This window comes from Phacochoerus africanus, chromosome 5 (assembly GCF_016906955.1).
Source record: "Phacochoerus africanus isolate WHEZ1 chromosome 5, ROS_Pafr_v1, whole genome shotgun sequence".
NCBI classification, from domain to species: Eukaryota; Metazoa; Chordata; class Mammalia; order Artiodactyla; family Suidae; genus Phacochoerus; species Phacochoerus africanus.
In genome coordinates this window covers 21,802,767-21,821,623 of record NC_062548.1, presented here as the reverse complement: position 1 = coordinate 21,821,623, position 18,857 = coordinate 21,802,767, and the positions used below count along the sequence as shown (strand labels likewise).

Genomic DNA, 18,857 nt, shown 5'->3' with positions numbered 1-18,857 from the left:
CGGATCTGTAGCCGCCTGTCTATGCCACAGCCACAGCAACACGGGATCCGAGCCCCGTCTGCCACCTACACCACAGCTCGGCAACGCTGGATCCTTAATCCGCTGATCGAGGCCAGGGATCGAACCTGCAGCCTCGTGGTTCCTAGTCAGATTCTTTTCCGCTGTGCCGCGATGGGAACTCCTAGAAGACCTTTTAGACTCTTCCTGGCGGGGTACCTTCATCTTCTAGGCTCCTAGCATCCTTTGGATGCATTTGTAAAATGACCTACTGTTCGTTGTTGTCTCCGTGTGTGTTTCTCCACCTTGAGTATAAACATACAGGTCACTTTCTTACCCTGCAGGTTGAGCAGAACAACTGCAAACGATCGATGAAGCAAAACAGTCTATATAGGACTGATCACAGGCATGAATTCAGTTTATTGCTTGATCCGGGGCAAACGTCGATGCCATTGCTCTTTTAGAAGAGTGTAGCTAATGTTGCCCTGGCATTTCCAGGGTGCCAGAAGTTCTGCTAAGTCTTTATATTACTAATGAAACGTCACCATCCTTATTTGACCTTCACATCCATTGAAGGTTTACTTTTTTTTTTTGTCTTTTTGCCTTTTTCGAGGACCGCTCCCGCAGCATATGGAGATTCCCAGGCTGGAGGTCTGATCGGAGCTGTAGATGCCAGCCTGCACCACAGCCACAGCAATGTCAGATCCAAGCTGTGACTGTGACCTACACCACAGCTCACAGCAACGCCGGATCCTTCACCCACTGAGCGAGGCCAGGGATCGAACCTGCAACCTCATGGTTCCTAGTTGGATTCGTTAACCCCTGCGCCACGGACGGGAACTCCAGAAAATGTACTTTCTCGTCTTATGGGCATTGGCAGATGGGGAGACTGAAGCCGAAGCTCGGAACTTGCAGATAGTCAGTGACAGAGCCAAACCTCAAACCTGGATCTCTTTAACCAAGAAATCCATGTACTTCAGCCCCAAACTGCTGTGCTTCCCAGCTGCTGATAGTGTATTCCCAAGAACCATACCTAATGGATTTACTGGGATCCCCATAGGTCTGTACCTTTTAGGCGTTAATTGTGATTTGGTGAGTGCGTGCCCCCCTCCCTTTTGCATTCACTTTGGGGTCCCTCCGACAGGAGTGGGGTCATTCGGACTAGTTTAAGGTCCTTGACTAATTTAGTGTGAAGCTCTTTGATTTTCCTGATCAGCTACACCAATTGCATCTTTCCCTTCCACACTGATGCCTGGAAGGCAAAGGCCCAGTGCAATGTGAGGTAGTAATAATGAACTTAACATTTGGAAAGCATTTTAGGAAAAAAAAAAAAAAAAAAGAAAGAAAGAAAAAAAAACTGCCTGTGAGGTTACTAAGAAAAAAAAAAAAAACTAAACTGAGCTGGATTCTTTTGGGGAATTCCGTTCATGGTGTAGTGGAAACAAATCCAACTAGGAACCATGACGTTGCAGGTTCGATCCCTGGCCTCGCTCAGTGGGTTCAGGATCTGGCGTTGTCATGAGCTGTGGCTCGGATCCCCCATTGCTGTGGCTGTGGTGTAGACCTGCGGCTATAGCTCCGATTAGACCCCTAGCCTGGGAACCTCCATAGGCCACGGATGTGGCTCGAAAAAGATAAAAAAAATAAAAAAAAAATAACAAAATCATAAAAAAAAATTTAAAAAGGAACTGGATTCTTTTGAATTTGGAGTGATCCCTGTTCCCAGTTTTGGAAATGTTGGAAGCAAAAGAAGAACAAGATACGGGATGGGTTTGTGACATTTTGACCTCCTGCGGTTCACAGATCCTGGCAGAAGTGAGGCCCAGCTTTCTCAAGAGGGATGCTTATGGGGCTAGCAAAGCCAGTGATATGCTGGGTTCTCTGACTGTACCCTCTTCAGGGACTAGAGTTGCTTTTACCTGGGAAATTCTCACAGTGGCTTAGGTCAGCAAGCATAAAACGCTTACCTGCTGGCAGTGATGTGTAGACATGAACAGTATGAGACAATAGGGAGTGGTGAGGACTGTGGTCAAATGGAGGAAGGGAAGGGAGTAGCTTCTGTCTTCAGGGTACAGTTGCTACACAGTCCCTGCTTCCTAGTTTTCTGATTTTTCAAAAGCAGCTGTACATCTGGATGTTTATGGGAAAAACCACTCAATTCCAGGATCCATTTATCCATCCATTCGGTAATTGTTTATTGAGGATACATCTTCAGGTGCTGAGGATAGGATTGAACAGAGGAGACAAAGCCTTTATCCTGCTTGGCCAATTAGAAACATGTAGACACGGAAGAGATGCAATTTGCTAGCCAGGTGCAGGCCACGGGCCAATTTGAAACCTGTGACTTTGGTGCCTGGGCCCCATCCAGTGGGATCCCTGGAGCTCTGAAAAAAGTTGCCCTTTTTCCTTGCCGTGACCTTGAGGGTTATGGATGATTTTGCTGCTGTTTCCTGCTTTCCACATGGGGTGTCAGTGTCCAGCTAGAGTCTCCCCTGGACACCGGGATGTCTGCCTCCAAATACACACTTGGCGGCGGGGCGGCGCCCTTTCCTCACCCGTTTTCCGAGCTTCACTTGGCTCTGCAGGACCCTGTGTCTTAAAAAAATTGCAGCAACCCCATTTGCCACCCCATACCGTGTTGCCCACGGATTACAAACCATCAGGAAAGCAGGTGTTTGTCTTGCAAAGTGAGGCTTTAGGCAAACTTCAGCCTCCTTGGTGGATCCCCCCCCTCAAAAAAAATTACCAGCTTACCATAAAGCTCCCATTCTAAAGCGTGAGAAAGGCCCCCACAGACTTCATTTTGCTAATTTTTAAAGAGACCTCAAAGGACCCCCATTTTCAGATCAAAGGAATCCCTCTTAACCGGGGCCAGCCCAAAGCAAACCCAGAACTCACAAACAAGACTATTGCAATGTAGATGCAGAAGTCTAAAGAGGAGAGTTTTGAATAATAATAAGCACATCTGCAAACCGTACACCAGCCACCACCATCCAGCTAGCTTCTTTTACTTGGCCCCAACATGGAGCCCTGAATAAGCTCAGGCCTATTTCTCTGATCACTCTAGACTGCTCCTTGGGCAGTAATTGTCCTTCTTCTTACTCTTGCAAAGATTCTGGGTCCAGAATCCCAGAATCCCAACCATTATGCTCTCACTCACCTCCACCAGTGTCCCATGTGGCTGTGAGGAATGCACCCCTTGAGGTTCCTCAGGGCCCAGGCAGGGGGTGAGCCTTCTCCAGTTCCAGGAGTCCATCTCAGAGTTCCCGCCGTGGTGCAATGGGATCTGAGGCAGATCTGCAGACCCAGGATGCACCTGGACAGTGGGTTCAAGAAGCCAGCGTTGCTACAGCTATGGTGTAGGTCTGACCTGTGGCTCGTGGCTCAGATCTGATCCCTGGCTCAGGAACACCACATGCTGCAGGGAAATAGGAAAAAAAAATAGGAAAAAAAAAAAAAAAAAGAGTCCATCTAGTCCAAGCCTCTTCTGCTGGACCCCATGCATGCACCTGAGAATGTTAAGCCTGGGGTGTCTCTGCATGGCGTGGAAGGACTTAGAGATCATTCCCCTACGGGAAGCAAGTCAGATGGAGAAAAACAAAGGCCATGTGACCTCGCTTATACGCGGACTCTAAAATAGCACACACATGAACTGAGGTATCACACAGAAACAGACTCGTGGGCATAGAAAACAAACTTACGGTTGCCAAAGCGGAAAAGGCTGGGGCGAGGGATAAATTAGGAATTTGGGGTTAACGGATACACAGTATTATATGTAAAATAGATCGCCAGCAAGGTCCTACGGTGTAGCACAGGGAACTATACTCAACATTCTGTAGTAACCTATACAGGGAAAGAATCTTAAATATATATATATATATATGCATGTGTATATGAGTGTGTGTATAGTAATAATAAATATATATACATATCATACACATATATATACACATAAAATTATATATATATATATAACTGAATCTTCTGTACACCGAAACTAACACAACATTGTAAACCAACTATATGTCAATTAAAAAAAATTCAGGAGTTCCCATCATGGCTCAGGGGTTAACAAATCTGACTAGGAACCGCGAGGTTGCGGGTTTGATTCCTGGCCTCGCTTACTGGGTTAAGGATCCGGCGTTGCCGTGAGCTGTAGTGTAGGTCGCGGATGTGGCTTGGATCCAATGTTACTGTGGCTGAGGTGTAGGCTGGCAGCTGCAGCTCCCATTGCACCCCTAGCCTGGCAACCTCCATAGGCCTCAGGAGCAGCCCTGGAAAAGGCAAAAAGACAAAAAAAAAAAAATTAAAAAAAGATGCTGTTCAGTGGCGGTGGGCATGATGGAGTATTTATATTGTGTGAGTTTGGTGAAACTCAGAGAAGTCATGAAAGTAGGAACCAAGTGGAGAAAAGCGGGAAAGGGAGCAGGTGGAGTAAGCAACCTTGTTTGGCAGATGACAGATGAGGACACTGGCTCTGGAAGGTCGAAGGTCATCTTCAGGGGCACCGCAGAGGAGCCAGGACTACCCGCCCCCCGAGGTCTCTTGCCTTCTAATCTCAGACCCCAGCCCACCCCCTGTAATGCCCTCCTGCCTGGACCCCTTGCCCCAGGTGAAAACCAAAGGCAAGACAAGATGACCGGGGAGTGACTGTTCTGTCCCCGAGGTCACTAGTTTCAGGAGACTTGAACCCGAATCCAAGGAAGGGCTGGAAAGCTCAGTCTTCCGCACTGACATCTCAAGGCTTGGCCAGGGTGCCCATCTAACACCAGCGAAGGGACAAATGAAATAGCTGTGGCCCGCTTGTCCGACAAGGAGCAGGCAGGAGTCTGCCTCTGTTTGCTGACCTTTGCAAAGCCAAGTGGCAGTGATCTTGCCTAAAAAAATGTCAGTTTTTCTAGATGAGTCTGGGGTGGAGCTTTTACTTGGCACAGACCTCTCTGGGTCAGCCCTGTCTAAACGCCAGCCACTCCTATCCTTAACCATTTGCTAGAGAAACACTTTTGTAAAATGTCGCTCTGAGATCTGCAAAGTCCTGGGCTGGGAAATGCTGTGGTCTCGTCAAAGAAATTTCTACTTCCTCTTCCTCTTGCCTCTTGTCTTAGAATGAAATGAAAGATTTGCAAGGGACAGAAAGCCCTTCAAACTGGCTGAAGCAAAAAAAAAAAAAAAGAGTTCAATTAACTCTAAAATCAAGGTATAATAGTGTCTTCAGGTATGGCTGGATCCAGTAGTTCAGTAGGACTGTGGCTGAGAGGATACTGAGAGAAATCTTCCTTTCTCCATCTCTTGTCTTCCTTTTCCTGGCTTGCTGGTTTCATCCTCAGCCTGGTCCTCCCTAAACATTGACAAAGACACATTGGTTTCCCCAGGCTTACATCCTAGCAGTGTAGGAAGCCCAGTAAGCTGAGATGACCTCTTTGTCACGCCCTCCATGGATATTTGATACCCTGCTCCTGAACCAGGAACTGTCACCAGGCTCCCCCTGGCCAAGTCTTGATGCCAGAAGCATCCTAGGATTCAGAGAGTGGAGTCAGTCATGCCTAAGCCATCAGACTGGCCATAGAGAGTCAACAGGGAGGATAGACACGGTGCAGAGAGCAGCTTCTAAACCCCATGGGAGAATGAAGAGTTCCTGGCCTTTCCAGCACTGTGCTTTCAGTGGTGGACAAAATGTCATATGCAGAAGAGGTAGGTGCTCAGTCAATTTTTGTTGCATAAAACCCTGTGCCCCCAGGACGCCTCATACATCCTCTGTCATAGACACTGATCAGTGTTTTATTTATTTTTTAAAATTTTTTAATTTTTTTGTCTTTTTGCTATTTCTTTGGGCTGCTCCTGTGGCATATGGAGGTTCCCAGGCTAGGGGTCGAATCGGAGCTGTAGCCACCGGCCTACGCCAGAGCCACAGCAACGCGGGATCCGAGCCGCGTCTGCAACCTACACCACAGCTCACGGCAATGCCGGATCCTTAACCCACTGAGCAAGGGCAGGGACCGAACCCGCCACCTCATGGTTCCTAGTCAGATTCGTTAACCACTGCGCCATGACGGGAACTCCTGATCAGTGTTTTAGATTGGCTCCCCTCTACATTTTTTTTTCTCTCTCTCTGTCTCTCTCCCTTGCTATCTGTCAATCCCGGGGGGCTGTGTCTGAATCACATTTATATTCTAGCCACCTAGCACCATGCCTTTGTACCTGGTAGGCACTGGAGCGATATTTAGTGAAGAAGGAAGAAAAAGGAATGTGAGTTCTTGGACATCCAAAGTAATAATAACAGGGTTAAGACAAATGATTATAGTTTGTGTAGCTGAGTGAGCCCTGGAGGATAAAAAGTTTGGGCAGCCGTGGCCCAAGGCCAGAAGCCACCTGTCCGTGAATCCACCTCAGGGCACCCACTGCAAGCAGGGTCCCTCCCCCTGCACTGTTGAGGTTGAGGGACAGGCTTCCTGGCATCTCAGCAGGACAGGCTGGTGGACACAATGGGAGAACTGAGCTGGCAGTAGCCACGCCCAAGGAAAGCTGGCATCTGAGTCCCAGAGTACTGTTGAATGAAGGGGAGTGAGGGTGAGAATACATTGGGCGCTTAATGCATGCCCTGAATGGCGGGTGTTGAGCACTTTTGCACATTATGCAATTACCCCATGAGGTGGGTGCTTTACGATTGCCACCCTTTGTATAAATGAAGAAATGAAGACTCAGAGAGATGAGATGCTTAGGCGAAGTTGCATTTGCATCCGACTCCACAGAGGGTGAAGCTAATTTCCAGACAAATATTTCCGGGTGCGGGGGTGGGGAGAGGTGTGAGTGGCGAGGACAAGGAATCAAAGGAGAGGATGCTCAGAGGGGCTCTGATCCTAAAACAGACATCATAAGGCTACTCGTCAGCACTGTGCCTTCAGACAAGTGACTTACCCCAAATGTAATTTAATTTCGTATACTACAAACAGGGGTAAAACAAATGAAGGCAATCCTCATGGCAGAAGGCGGGCCAAAGAACAATTGGAGACTTGGATCTGGGAGACCTGAGCTCAATTTCTGACTTTGTCAGTGGAGGGAAGAGCTCAACACAGGAGCTGAGAGTCAGGATGGGCTCAGGTGTGGTGCAGTAACAAGCAGTACCCGGATCCCAGGGGCGTGAGACGGCAAAGCGTTTGTTCTCAGTTTCGCTCGTGCCCATCATGGTTTGGCTGGAGCTCTGCTCCTGTCTGCTTGCTCAGGACCCAGGTTTGCATCTACCAACCCCAAACTCCCCATCCACCCCACTCCCTCTCCCTCCTCCCCACCACTTGGCAACCACAAGTCTGCCCATTTTCAAGAGCATTCCTTAAATCCTGCCCAGAGATCACACCAAGTCACCCCACCCCATCGTCCCCTCCCACACGTCAGCAGCTCCCCAGCACAGCTGCCCTGACTCAGCCCATAGAACTAGATCCGCAAAGGACGAGGATGCAGAGCTAAAACGGAAGGACGTTTGCCTCCAGCATTACAGCACTGAATTCTTTGATGATTCTGAGAATAAAATGCTGATGAAATCCCTGCGGGAGTACTTGCTGCTGGGTCAGAAATCATTGAAGGTATTTGGTCTGTTTGGAAACGGGAGATTCATAGGCCAGGTGAGAGAGAAAAAGCAGCGCCGGTCGGAACGTCAGAAGGGCAACTTTGAGGTCTAATGGTCCCTATATTTGGCTGAGGTTTCATTTTTGCTTTTTAGGGCCACACCCACTGCATATAGAGGTCTCCAGGCTAGGGGATGAATTAGAGCCACAGCCGCTCAGGACCCAGCCATAGCAATGCTGGATCCCAGCTGCATCTGCAACCACAGCTCCTGGCAACACCAGATCCTTAACCTGCTGAGCGAGGCCAGGGATTGAACCCGGAACCTCATGGTGATTAGTCGGATTCATTTCCACTGCGCCACAACAGGAACTCCCATCTTTTCTCAGCACATGGTAGGATATTCCCAGTATTCCAGGGCTGTAGATGCCAAGACTGTCCACTGGGGGCAGCACTTCAGAAAGTCCATCTAAGACGCTAATGAAGAAGGAGGTAGAAAGTCCAGGCTGCACCATTTTGGTATTTGGGTTTGGTCCCAGCAGAGAGAGAGTTGTGAATTGCACACTGACGGTCGAAGCTTCTCATGGAGGTGATGCTCTTTCCTTTGCTCCCTCCCCAGGGTCCAAAATGAGTCACAGATCACACCTAACCCCCAAAGGACCAGGGAAGGGGACTGTCCCACGCATTTGGGAGGAGAGGGACCCAGAACCACGGTTCCCATCTAAGGTCCAAAATCCCCCCGTGACCTGGAAAAAGCCCCCTTCTACTGCTGCTCCTCAGTTTCCACTGCTGTGAAATGAAGCTCATCACTTGTTTAAACCCTTGTGGATGGCATATCACCCATGGTGGAGAAAAAGGCCAAGTTGGTGCCAGAATAGGTGATTTTTCTTTCCTTCTGTTGCCCCCATTGAATCCCTACTGCATTTTTGCTACCAACAGCGAAGGCCTGGCCCCCTGTGCTCCTCGAGTTTCCAGAAAATGGTTCCCCAACGCTCTTCCTCTCCCTCAGGCCTGTGGCTTTTAGGCACTCAGGTCATTTGTATTTTTATTTCCTTGTGAAACAAGGCCTAAAACTAGATAAAGTGCAGGGCAGCCACGATAACCATCCGATGTATTGACCCAGTCGTGAGTTTATCTGGGTGAAATTCAGATTCGCCCTTTATTCCCGCAAGCCAAAGCACCTTCCATGGGCAGTTACAGAGGCATTACCAGGGCCATTTGGCCATAAAATGTGACGGACTTCATTAGGTAGAATGGAGATGAGAAATCGCTGCTCTTCCATCACCAGGATGCGTCTGGTCCAGGCGGATGCAGATAGATTCTGTTTGGTGGGAACCGGTGCCGCTGAAAGGGAGATGCCATTAAAACGCAGGGTGATTTTCAGTTCTTTTGTTTCGCTCAGGGCCCAAAGGTAATTTATGTGGGACGTGTTGCAAGCCATGTGGTTCTGTCTGGGGGCTGCCTCTCTGCCTTCAGGGCTCCCCATCTCCAAGAGGTGTCATGGCAGAGGCTGTCTCACGGCTTCCAATGGGCGGATGATGGGGAGACAATTCAATGAGATTGAATTGGTTTCTAAAGGCTGCGTTTCCCTCAAGGAGAGGTTTTGGAAAGAAACAGAGCAAAAGGAGAGGTTTTGGAAAGAAACAGAGCAAAACACTGCATTGAAGTGGTGTGCCCTTGATCTCGCCCCCACTCCCACCCCCCCACATTGCAACACCGACCCTCTGTAAAGCCGTTTGCTGCCTGATCCCGCTTTGCTGATGTTCCGTCTGCCGTTTTTAGTCCAGAAAAGGAGTTGGGAGTTGCCGGCTTTCGTGGCTGCTCCTTGCTGGGCTTAGTGAAGGCTCTCATCAACCTAACAGCATCCTTCTGTGGGATGTTATTCCTCCCATTTCCTGGATGAGAAGCCTGAGGCAAGAAGGGAAAACAGTAGCTGATCCCTGTACAGGATGGCTTTAAATGCTTCCCGGGAGCCAGGCACCGCGCTTGACACGGAGGGAAAGCAATAGCTGATCCCCTTACCTGATGGGTTAAATGCTTGCTGGGAGGCAATCACTACACTTGGCATTTTATTTTTATTTTTATTTTCTTCCCTTTTTCCACCATACCTGCAGCATAGGGAAGCTCCCAAGCCAGGGACGGAATCTGAGCCGGAGCTGCAACTTAGGCCACAGCTACAGCAACACCAGATCCTTAACCCACTGTGACGGGCCAGGGATCAAACCGGCGCCTCCACAGAGACAAGCCGGATCCTCCGAGGGCACTCCACGTGCTTGGCACTTTAAATGCATGAGCCCACGTATCCCCCAGGAAATCCTTCAGAGAGGCCCGTGCTGTTATTATCCCATTCGACAGAAGAGGCGGCCGAGAAAGTGAAGCAGGGCTCGTTCAAGATAGCACCGCTTCTAAGTGGCAGAAGTGGCCTTTAAATTCAGTTTAAATCCGGTTTCTAAATCTCGGCTCTATGCGGAGTTCATCTCATGGCTTAATGGACAGAAACCCAACTAATATCCATGAGGAGGAAGCAGGTTCCATCCCTGGCCTCGCTCGGCAGGTTAAGGATCTGGCGTTGCCGTGAGCTGTGGTGTAGGCTGCAGATGTGGCTCGGATCCTGCATTGCTGTGGCTGTGGTGTAGGCCGGCAGCTGCAGCTCTGATTTGACCCCTAGCCTGGAAACCTCCGTATGCTGTGGGTGTGGTCCTATAAAGCCAAAAATAAAATAAAATAAAATAAATCTAGGTTCTTTCCACCACTCCACAGAGGGACGAGGAGCTTTCAGAGCTGCGTTTTCTGCCAAGATGGGAACAGGGCTGGGCTGGGGGGTGGGGAATAATCTCAGACAATAACGTGGATCTTTTTCAAGTTCTCCTTCCCTCGGCTGTCAAGGACGGCAGGCCATCAAGAGCCTTTTCTGTTTATTCAGGGGCCTGTTTCCCCAGCATCTCATCCCACTTTTGCCAGAGAGGTTCAGGGTGATTCACACCTACCAGCTCGCTCTCACTCAATGCTGCCGTCTCCCCCTCGTGCGCTCAGACACCCAGCTCCTGGGTAGTCTCATTAAACTGGCTTTAATTACTGATGTGAAGGCGAAGCGAGAGACCTCGGGTGCCCTTCCACTGCAGCCGGTATTGATTGGCTGCTGAGAGGTGTCTGCTAGACAGCGGATTAGAAAAGGTTAGTTTCCCTAATTCTCGAACACTCTTCCTGGTGATAATTGGTTCCCAGGTGAAGCATCATTCCAAACAGAGGCGTCTTGCAGTGGTTTTCCACCTTCTGTTGCATTTAAAGTAAGGTTTTGCCTAGTCAAAAAAAAAAAAAAAAAATTTCACGTCCCCTGTTTCTTGGGGCAGAAAAAGAACTCTTTGAGGCCATGGTGGAGGTTGACCCTGCCCTTGGAACTCTCTGGCGGGTGTCACAGTGTCCTGTGCGGTCCAAGTCTATCTGCTGTGTCTTCTGTATCCCCTGGAGGAGGGTGAATCCCATTTGATTTTCCCAGCGCCCTGGGTGTCTTCACGTGTATCTTAGAAAGGGCCAGGGGATTCCTAAGGTTCCTTCCAACCTTGAGACTCCTTGATAATTCCTGGCAGGAGGTCCTCACCTCTCAGAGAGATGCCTTTTGCACTTGTTTCTAAGTGTCTGCTCCCTGTTTGCCTCTCCATGTCAGCTGCCCTTTGAAGGCTGCCACCCATTCATGGGGGTAAGAGTAGGGGATCAGGCTGATAGGCAGGGACTGGAAACCATGCCCCCTGAAAAAAATCGAAGGAACCGAAGTTATTAAAGAAAAGACTCACCCAACCAGGGGGAGGCAAGAGGCAAAGTTGAAAAACTTGGCACCCTGGCACCTGGAAGACATTGTCATTGTTTCCAGTGTGACGCCAGAGGAGAAGACCCAGTTGGATGGAGAAGAAGAGAGGTTGGGGGGGACATGTTACCCACTCCTGAAAACAAACACGAATGATTGGTTCTGTTAAAAAAGACAAGAGTGAGGAGTTCCCGTCGTGGCTCAGTGGTTAATGAATGTGACTAGGAACCATGAGGTTGCGGGTTCGATCCCTGGCCTTGCTCAGGGGGTGAAGGATCTGGCATTGCCGTGAGCTGTGGTGTGGGTAGCAGACGCGGTTCGGATCCCGTGTTGCTGTGGCTCTGGTGTAGGCCGGTGGCTACAGCTCCGATTTAACTCCTAGCCTGGGAACTTCAATATGCCACAGGAGCGGCCCAAGAAAAGGCAAAAAGACCCCCCCCCAAAAAAAGGCAGAGTGAATTCTGCAGTACTATGGACATTTTTTTATTATTATTATTACTCAATGAATTGTACAGTGATCCTCACAATCCAATTTTATAGGATTTCCATCCCACGACCCCAGCACATCCCTCCTCCCCCCACCCCAAACTGTCTCCTTTGGAGACCATACGTTTTTCAAAGTATCTGTCCTGCAAAGAAGTTCCTTGCGTCCTTTTTTTCAGATGCCCCATGTCCGTGAAAGCATCGGATGTTGGTGTCTCATTATATGGTGGACTTCACTTAGCATGATTGTTTCTCTGGGCCTTTCGATACTGGGAATATTCAGGTTGAGGCCCTTTGCTCTCCTGCTCGAGCCTTGTTGCAGGTACACACGTGGAACTCTGATCCTGGGGAACTTCCAAGCCTTTGACAGTAGAAATTTTTTTTTTTTGGTCTTTTTAGGGCCGCTCCCATGGCATATGGAGGTGCCCAGGCTAGGGGTCGAATCAGATCTACATCTGCCAGCCTACACCAGAGCCACAGTAATGGACAGTCACGTTAGCATATGGGAGGTGGGCTAAAGACCAGGGCTTGTGAGTTCCCATGCTGATGAGGGCTGGGCAGATCAGTGAGGACTCCAGATGTGGACTGTGGCCAGCTGGAGGGTGTTTTCTCTCAAGAATGAGCTCGGGCTGGTGGCTGCAATTCGGTGACATGAGCCTCATGGTACCGGTGTTGGCAGGGGCGGGGGGGGGGGTGCTTTTTGAAAAGCTAGACATGGAGACCTCTTTGTGAAATTTCCCACATTAAAAAATGTCAAATTGTGGAGTTTCTGTTGTAGCTCAGCAGGTTAAGTACCCACCTAGCATCCATGAGGATGCGGTTCGATCCCTGGCCTCGTTAAGGATCCAGCATTGGCACAAGCTGCAGTGTGGGTCACAGATGTGTCTCGGATCAGCTGTGGCTATGGCCAGCAGCTGCAGCTCCGATTCAACCCCTAGCCTGAGAACTTCCCGATGCCGCAGGAGCAGCCCAAAAAACAAACAAAAAAGTCAAGTTAAAAAAAAATTCACAGGGCCAACAAAGCACCTTAGGGTACCAGGATCTCTTGGCTTCTGTTGGGTAACTGAGGAAGCATCTCTGTATGTCCACGGATTAAGACGATGACGTGGAGTTCCCGTTGTGGCTCAGTGGGTCAAAAAACCAGCATAGCGTCCATGAGGATGCAGGTTCCATCCCCGGCCTCAGTCAGTGGGTTAAGGATCCTTTGTTGCAGCTGAGGAGTAGCCCAGAAGTTGCAGCTCTGATTCGACCACTAGCCGGGGAACTCCCACATGTCACAGGCATGGCTGGAAAAGGGATAAAAAAAGACGGTGATGTATTTCCTTCATGCCGACAACCTCAGGTGGATCTCTAGCTGGTTGAACCTTGGGATGTGATGGATAGTTCTTTTTGCACCTAGAAGGAGTCTTGTGTTCGAGATCTATGGGTCCACCAAGGACCTTCCGTGTTCGGTTCTGCCCTAGTAAACATTTTAATCAGGGATTTGCTGAGGACCTAGGAGGCCTCCTCATCAGATATGCAAATGATGCCAAGTGAGCGTCATAGTTATTAAGAGGAAGCATGAAATCAAGACTTAGAACTCTCCAATCTTGAGACTACCCGTGGATCCTTGGTAAGCGCTAAGGCCAAGTCTGTATTTAGGTCTAAAATATGAATTGCATTTTCATCAGATGAGAGGAAAAGCCAGATGGGAAGGTGTACCTGTAAAGGCAGGAACAGCATAAGATCTGGGGGGACTGGTTCGACCAGAAGATGAATATCACCAGCAGTTTGATGAAGATAATAAAACAGCAGAGGCCAAAAATATATAGATAGTCGCCCATTCATCAACTCTCACTAAGCATTTGCTCTGTGCCAGGAACCCGCTACATGCAGGGAATATAGAGATGAATAGGGCTGGGTCTCTGCCTTTGAGGCTCTCCCAGCAGCAGATTCGGATATATTACCGTCCAGTGGGATAAATTCTACAAAAGAGTTTTCTGTACAGAACTGGGGGAATCCAGAATATACAAGTGCCTGCTTTTCTAGCATTATATGATTTCACATAGGAGGCAAAATGAGGGGGTTTTATTTATTTTATTTTTCTTTCTTTTTTGTCTTTTTAAGGCCACACCCATGGCATATGGAGGTTCCCAGGCTAGGGGTCCAATTGGAGCTGTAGCTGCTGGCCTACACCACAGCTCACAGCAACGCCAGATCCTTAATCCATTGAGCAAGGCCAGGGATCGAATCCTCATGCTCATGGATACTAGTCGGGTTTGTTAGCCACTGAGCCACGACAGGAACTCCTAATTTTTATTTTTTAACTCAATGCATGTTATTACATTTATCGTTGTACAACCATCATCACAGCCCAATTCCGAAGGTTTTTAAAATTGAAGTACAACTGACAGATCACATTAAACAGCCAGCCTTCTGTATCCAGTTTCTGCAACGGAACCTTCAACCAACTGCAGATCAAAACATGCGGAAAAACATTCTAGAAAGTTCCAAAACGTGAAACTTGAATTTGCCACCCTGCCAACCTTCTCATAGTATTTACATTGTATTGGCACCTCTTCCCATGGCATTTCTATTGTCTTAGGTATTACAAGGCATCCAGAGATTTAAAATATATTGGAGACTGTTCGTAGGTTATAGGCAAATACTGTGCCATTTTATATAAGGGACTTAAGCCTCAGATTTTGGGTATCCTGGAGGGTTGGGATCCTGGAACCTGTTCCCTGCAGATACAGAGGGATGCCTGTTTTCGGTTTAGGTGTGCAGCATAGTGATTTGATATTTGTATACGCTGCATAATTATTACTATGGTAAGTCTGGTCAACATCCATCACCATACAGAGTTGTGGTTGTTTTTCTTGTGATGAAGAGTTTTAACAAAGAGGGTTTGTGAGGGAAGATCAGAAATTCTTCCCGTGGAAAATGGAGAGCATGGTTGCAGGGGTCGCCGTAGTGGATATTCGTGCTTTTCGCCACTGGCGTTTGGCTTGTGGCATTGAGGTTTTGGGGGCTCTTTCAGGCTTGTGCTCTGTATAGAGGTCACTCAGCTCCTGAAGGTCAGGGTGGAGTACATTGTCGGGGCAGTCGGTTTTCGGGGCCACCCATGTTGGACCAATTAGGGACAAGGTGTTATCTTTGCGGGACTACTTTGGGGATTAATAGGGAAATTGAACATCTGTCCAGCCGATTGCCAACTAGAGAGAACGAGGGAACTCCTGCCGCTGGGTGGCGAGCGTGAGTTTAAAGGGGCTAAGAATGGAAGCAATGGAAGCATCAGGAAGAAAGAGACAGCAAGCAAAGAGAGGTTGTGTCCTGTGCTGTCATATGAACCCCAGACCTAGTGAAACACAGACGGTCTCGTTGCACTAACAAGTCAATTTACTATCACGTTTTCTTTTTGGTTTTTCTTTTTGTCTTTTTAGGGCCATACCCACAGCATATGGAAATTCCCAGGCTAGGGGTCCAATCCGAGTGTAGCGGCCAGCCTACACCACAGCCACAGCAATGCAGGATCAGAGCCACATCTGTGAGCTGCACCACAGCTCACGGCCACACCAGATCCTGTACTCACTGAGTGAGGCCAGGGATCAACCCTGCATCCTTGTCGATACTAGTCAGGTTCATTACCACTGAGCCACAGCGGGAACTCCCGACCATGGTCTCTTGCTATCCCACTATATTCCAAAGGAGGGGGCTTCTTCCAGTTTCTTAGGAACCTGTCGATGATGGTGAGTCTTGAGGACTCCCTGGACTACAAAGGCCCCCTATTGTCTGGTCAGCTCTGAGGGGCCACCTAAGTATAGCTTTTACCTGGGCAGAGCTTGGATCTTCTGTGCGAGGCTTTGGTGGCTATTGTTCAGAAGGTACAGAAGCCTTCTGCATTCGTTAGCTTGTCCTGTCCTCCCAAGGACGCTGTGAAGTTGGTGGGTGTATCTGTTTTGTAAACACAGCATTAGGAACAGAGAGATGCAGCCATTCGCTCTTGATTATGGAGGGAAGCATCCCAGCTCTGTTGGATCCAGGGGTTCCTTGGTGGGAGCCACCAGACTTCTGGCCACAAGGAGGCAGGAGGGAACAGGAAGGATGGCGACATCACCGCAGCCCAGGCTTTTCCGGGGGCAGCCAATGGTCGGGAGCAGCGCTGGCTCAGTGTCCTAGCTTCAAAGATGCGTCCATGTTCGGCTGGTCCTCGCACGTGTTGAAACATACCAGGACTGTCCCTTTGGACCTCAACAGCAGCATCCTCTCTCTAAAGCCAAGAACGCCATCAGCAGTCATCACGCGTGAGGACAGATGGGCCCAGCAAGGCAAGAAGCTCAGAGCAAACTGAAACTAAAAGCATAATTCTGGACACACAGGAGCCCCACGGAAACTCTCAGAAACAGCTGGGAGACAGTTGGAGGGCCTCCGGCCATAATAATTTGCCTATGAAAGAAGAGCAGAATCTCATTTTGCAGTCATGGGCTGATGAGGTTGGGGACTTAGGAGGTACATATATTTCATTGTCTTTTTAGGAGGGGAAAAAAAAAAAAAAAAAGAAGTGCGCCTTCTCTGCCAGGGTGCACACGTCTGTGTGTGAAAACGCAGGCAGGAGCCCACACACCTGTCTCTGGCTCCACAATACAGAGCATATTGGAAAGATCGTCACGGTGATAGGGACCCGACCCCTGTTCTTAAGAAAGAAACAGTAATAAAATCCTCCCAAGGTTTTATCTACCATATTAAAAAGCAAAAGAAAAGAAAAAAAAAATCTTTTAATTCCCACGAGACGCCAACCTCCTTCATGGCTCAAAGCCTGTGTCCCCAGTGTTCCCTCATCCTGGGACCCTTCTTCCTCTCTTTTTCACGTCTCCTGTCTCCTTGTTCTTGTCCTTGAGACTTTGGCTGAAGTGTCACTGTATCAGAGAAGGCTTCCTTGATCCCCTGGAGAACCATGATTTCTTTCTCTCTTTTCTCTCTCTCTTTTTTACTGCTTTTTATTTGTTTTGTTTTATTTTATTTTTATTTTTTGTCTTTTGTCCTTGGAGGGCCACACCCGCGGCATATGGAGGTTCCCAGGCTAGAGGTCCAGTTGGAGCTACAGCTGCCAGCCCCTGCCAGAGCCACAGCAATGCCAGATCCAAGCTGCGTCTGCAACCTACACCACAGCTCACGGCAACGCTGGATTCTTAACCCACTGAGCGAGGCCAGGGGTCGAACCCACAACCTCATGGTTCCCAGTCAGATTCGTTTCCACTGCACCACAATGCGAACTCCTTTTTTTGCTTTGTGGGGCTGTACTTGTGGGCATATGGAGGTTCCCAGGCTAGGAGTCAAATCAGAGCTGCACCTGCTGGCCTACACCACAGCCATGGCAAGGCTGGATCCGAGCCGCATCTGAGACCTGCACCATAGCTCCTGCAGCCCTGGATCCTTAACCCACTGAGCGAGGCCAGGGATCAAACCCGCATCCTCATAGATCCTAGGTCAGGTTCATTACCACTGAGCCACAGAGTGAACTCCCAGAATGCAGATTTCCATTATCTGTGTTTTCAAGGTGCCTCTGTTTTTCCCCAGAAACACTTCTCACCTTGGCCATTAGTAAGTAAGACGGGTAACTGTTGATTTATGCTCCTTCTCTCCCACCAAACGAGAAGTTCTGCAAGGGCAACATCTGTATCTTCTTGCTCATGACTGTATCCTCAGAATCTAATGTGATATCTGACACCTAATAAATGATGTATGGTGGTGTGTTTTTTTTTTTTTGGCTGAATGCATAAAGTTGGCCCTTCTGACTCTAAATCAGATATGTTTGCAACGATGAATTGTTTGGCTCGTGAAACCTACCTGCAGAGATCAGAAACACATAACATCTCTGGAGTTCCCGTCATGGCTCAGCAGTAACGAACCTGGCTCGTATCCACGAGGATGTGGGTTTGATCCCTGGCCTCGCTCAGTGGGTTAAGGATCTGGCGTTGCCGGGAGCTGTGGTATAAGTTGCAGGCGTGGCTTGGGTCCTGCATTGCTGTGACTCTGGTGTAGGCTGGCAGCTACATCTCTGCTTAGACTCCTAGCCTGGGAACTTCTGTATACTGCTGGTGCAGCAATAAAAAGACAAAAAGGGGAGTTCCCATCATGGCGCAGTGGTTAACGAATCCGACTAGGAACCATGAGGTTGCGGGTTCGGTCCCTGCCCTTGCTCCGTGGGTTAACGATCCGGCGTTGCCGTGAGCTGTGGTGTAGGTTGCAGACGCGGCTCGGATCCCACGTTGCTGTGGCTCTGGCGTAGGCCGGTGGCTACAGCTCCGGTTCAACCCCTAGCCTGGGAACCTCCATATGCCGCGGGAGCGGCCTAAGAAATAGCAACAACAACAACAACAAAAAAGACAAAAAAAAAGACAAAAAGAAAGAAGGAAGGAAGGAAAAAATGAAGACAGAAAGAAGCAGAGATAGAAAGAAAGAAGGAAATAGAAAGAAGGAAGGAAAGAGAGAGAGAAAGAAAAAAAGGAAGAAAGAGAGAGAGAAAGACAGACACCTCACGGGGCCAGGTGGGGACCCTGGTGAAAGGGTGAAGATACTCCTTTGCGTCAGCATCGGTGGCCTTACAAGCAAAGTAGACTTGACTCCGTGTGGACAGGTCTTGCAGTATCATTAAGGAAGTTTTGACGTCTTAATCCTACGGATTCCCTTCCAGCTGTATAATGTTCACAACGGTATTTTTTCAAAGCAGGCACTCGATTGACCCAAGCAGTCCTGTGGACGCTCGCCCTGGTCCTGTGGGTCCTGGGTGCCCTTCTCCGGAGAAAAGCTCAGTGCACATGCCTTTTTTTGCACGGCCCGGACTGCATCAGAAGGAGAGAATTCTGTCCTCGGTATCCTTTTAAAAGATGCTTATTTTGCAAAGTACAGGTGAAAAGAGGGCAGCCAGAATGATGAAGGATCCAGAGACCATGCCAGGAAAGGAGCCGTTGCCCAAAATGCAAATACATAATGGGACTATTCAGCTTTGCTGCCCTGGCTCTCCCAGTTTGGTGCCTAA

The 18,857-nt window shown here is 48.9% G+C and overlaps 1 protein-coding gene across 1 annotated transcript in view; it reads left to right on the top strand.

Moving 5' to 3' along the window:
- HS3ST4 (heparan sulfate-glucosamine 3-sulfotransferase 4) overlaps positions 1–18,857 on the top strand; it is a 512,292-nt gene that overhangs the window by 284,613 nt on the left and 208,822 nt on the right. The window lies entirely within an intron of this gene.